A 3,714-nucleotide genomic window follows, 5' to 3' on the forward strand; every position below is an offset into this window, starting at 1 on the left:
TCCTAGTTTTCCATGGGAACATTGCCATCATTTTCTGGCCATGCAAACCAAAACATCTGGATCCCTCCCCTACTTCTCTCTGCAGATGTCTCAAAGCAGCAGGGTCCATGTGTAAGGCCTGCATACTCCCAGTAGCTCATAAGTGCATTAGCTGCAATCTTGCCATGTTCACTCCCTTGTGTTGGGCCAAGCCACCCACTCCAGGCCTCTTGCCACTATGCTGTACACGTACACAAGAGACAGAGTTGTGAGTCAGGGGCAACGGCACTGTGCGAAGCTGTGGGGATCCTCTCCTACGAAACCATTTCAAACACTTAACTCCAAAGGTCTGAAGTACAGGGGTTGCCCAAGGACTGTATGGTCCCCAGTGGCCTACTTTGGTCAGTGTGTCCTAAATTATTGCAGGGAGGATCCTATGTCTCCCCTTGGTATTCCAAGACTGTTTGGTATTTAGTCTGGGGGCACTGTTTAACCCAAGTCGCATTTCAATTCAACTACCTTCCTCTTCCTGGAACCATGTTTTAGCTAGTCTCACAGCAGCTCCACTCTCAACAGGCTCATCCATGAGCGTGCCTGAGGACCACAGACACCAAGGCCTCTTGTTTCTCACCCACTCTCACAGCTCAGGGAGACACACAGGTTGACATATAACACATTTCCCTCAGCAGCGTCACCACTCAGAAGCAGTTTCTAGGGATTTCTTTTCAGGGGCAGATGGAGGAATGCTCTGTTTGAACCTAGCACATGGGTTTGATGGTGTTTTAGGAGAAGTTGGGAATATGAAGGCATAGCTGAGCCTTCACAAAATTCTTCCATTGTTTCTTTGAGAACTAGCACCATAATCCCAGTCTGACAGGAAAACTGTCAAATGTAAAAAGATTATACATATTAACCAATTCAGTTTTCAACATCATATTTATTTTTAACAAAAACATCCTTCATTTGATAGATGTCTTGCATTCATTTGTCCTGTCTACTGACCAGCTCCATTTCTTCCAGGCACAAAGATAGGAACGTTGAGCACCATTTTTTTTTCATTTGTTCCTGTGCCGTCTCACCATGGATGTAAAGCTAGTGAGGTTGTTGTTTCTCCCTGTTGCCCTTTTCTGTGATGTCTTACGTAAATCAGATCAATTTATCTTATGTAAAGCTGCCTATACAGCTTTTTTCTTCAAGAAAATAATAATCTTTTCTCCTAAAAAGAAAAGATTAGATTAAATTGGAGTTTTTCTTCTTCTTTCTAAAAAACACGTTTTCTACCATTGGCCTTAGTGGAGTGAAGCTGGTGGAAAAACAATGTAAGTGAGAAAGGAGCTAAAGTACAGTCCCTCATTCTTTTTTTAAAAAAATATTCAGAAGATCTGAATCTAAGCATTTATGATCATAGGATCCTATGATCGTAGGAAAGTAGGGCTCATGAGGACCTCACAAGACCTAAGAAGGTCACATTTTGGCCAACTTCAATGGATTGAAACCAGTAGGAAAAAAATTGATGTCCCCAGTAGGCACAGAGAAAAGCCCATCTCCCTATAGTGCCCCTTCAGGTATTTGAAGGCTGTTATCAAATCCCATCTCAGTCTTCTCTTATCCAGCTGAAATAGGCCCAGTTCTTTCAACCTTTCTTCATAAGTCTTTTGTCTCAGGTCCCGGATCATTTTGTGGCTTCACAAAATATTTCCATTGCTTCTTTGAGAACTAGCACAATAGTATCAGTCTGATGATACAACTGGAAAATGTGACAGGTGAAAGAAATAGTATACCTATTAACCAATTCATTTGTCAAAGTCTTATTTATTTTTGATGACAAATTCCTTTCTTTGGTGAATGTCCTTCATTCATTTTGTTCTGTCTGCCGATCAGCTCCATCTGTGCCAGGCACAAAGAAAGGGACGTTCAACACGGCTTTGTTGTCATTTAACGCCTGGCATTCTTGCCATGGATGTAAACCTAGAAAGCTTCCTGTTTCTCTCCGCACCGTTTTCTGTGATATTTTGAATAAATTGAATATATTTATTTTACACAAAGCTTAGAGAGATTCTTGGGTAACAGCCTTTTTTTTTCAAAAATAAGGCTGCTAAAGAGAACAGGTTAATCGAAAATAGAGGTTTATTTTCTCTTCTGTAAAAACTATGGCTGCCTAGACAGGTGCTCTTTGCAGTTCTCACTACGATGCGTTGGAGCAGATCCTATTAATCGTGGCTGCCCCACATTGCTGCAGTGTCATGTGTATTAAACCCCGGCATGGTTTAAAATGGCCATTGGGGTGCTTTACCTAATACTCGTTGAACAAACTCTAGATAAAGCATCCTGCAGTCGTTTTTAAATACATGAGAAATCATTATATGTGATGCTGTGGGTTTTTTAGTAGAGTGGTTGTCCAGATGCCACTCTAACTAAAACACCCGCTCGCCCACGTGTTTCACCTTTGACCTCAGTGGCCTGAACCTGGTGGAAAAACAACGTGAAGTGAGACAGGAATCAGACATAACGTACAGTGCCTTGTGCTTAAAAATAGTGGTTGGGAAGATCTCCTTCTAAGCACTTAGGATCATAGGTTGAAAGAAACCTCACCAGGTCCTGTGGCCCATGTCCCTGCTCTAGCCACATTCGTCCCCGACCAAACCACCACAGCCAAGTGTCTGTCTTACCTGCTTTTGGACATTTCCCAGCATGGAGAATCCACAGCTTCTCTCAGTAGCCTCATCCCTGTGTGACCACTCCCAATGGCAGCTAGTTCCCCCAAATCTCCACCTTCAATTTCCCCTGCTCTGGCTTGCGGCCCTTGCTCCTAGTCCTGTCCCTTAGAGCCACAGAGAAACACCCATCTCCATTCTCTCTATAACCACTCTTCATGTATTTGAGAAACTATTATACCCTGCTCCTCAGTCTATTCCTATCCATCCTAAATACCCCTCGTTCTTTTATACCTTCCTCATAAACTTTCATCCCAGGGCCCATTTTGGTTGCCCTTCCATTTGTCATATTTCCTGCAGGGGAGCTTGGGCCTTGTGCAGGGTCAGCATCAGAGAAATACAAAGTTTCAATCCCCCATGAAGTCTTTACTGTTTGCAATAATTTGGTTAAATTACCTGAAGCAGGAAAACACTAATGAACAGGGAGAGTGGGGTACATTTCCTCAAACCTCTTTCTAAGTGTTTAAGTGATAAAGTCCAAAAGCCCGTAATGCTTAATAGGGCACAGGCTGTCACGTGACTGACAAATGTTAGCTTTCTTCTAAATGATCCAGAAAACCCTGCCGGCGGCCTTCTCAGTTTAATGAGACTTACCTCATGGTAACATAAGGCTTCTGTCAATTTTTCTGGAAGACTCTAAATATCCCAATCAACTTTCTTTGGGTTTGTAAGACATCCCTGTTTTTCAGGCTGTAGATGAGTGGATTGAGTACTGGGGCGACAATGGTGTAAAACGGAGACACAACCTTGTCTTGCTCTGGGGAGTGGTAGGAGCTGGGTCTCATGTACAGGACGATGGCAGCCCCGTAAAACATGCCCACCACAGTCAGGTGGGAGGAGCAGGTGGCCAGAGCTTTCTGCTGTCCTTTGGTTCACTTCATCCTCAGGACCCTGGAGAGGATACAAGCGTAAGAGGCTAGTATAATGGAAGAAGGGATGAGGAGCAGGACAATGCCAGTCACAAACACCATAGCCTCATATTGAGAGGTGTCAGAGCAGGACAATTTGAGCAGGGCTGGGA

At 43.6% G+C, this 3,714-nt stretch overlaps 1 pseudogene; it reads right to left on the reverse strand.

Annotated features, from left to right (window-relative positions):
- Positions 1 to 3,714, reverse strand: part of LOC102367753 — a 17,000-nt pseudogene that overhangs the window by 8,806 nt on the left and 4,480 nt on the right.

This window comes from Alligator sinensis, unplaced genomic scaffold (assembly GCF_000455745.1).
Source record: "Alligator sinensis unplaced genomic scaffold, ASM45574v1 scaffold1602_1, whole genome shotgun sequence".
Classification (NCBI taxonomy): Eukaryota; Metazoa; Chordata; order Crocodylia; family Alligatoridae; genus Alligator; species Alligator sinensis.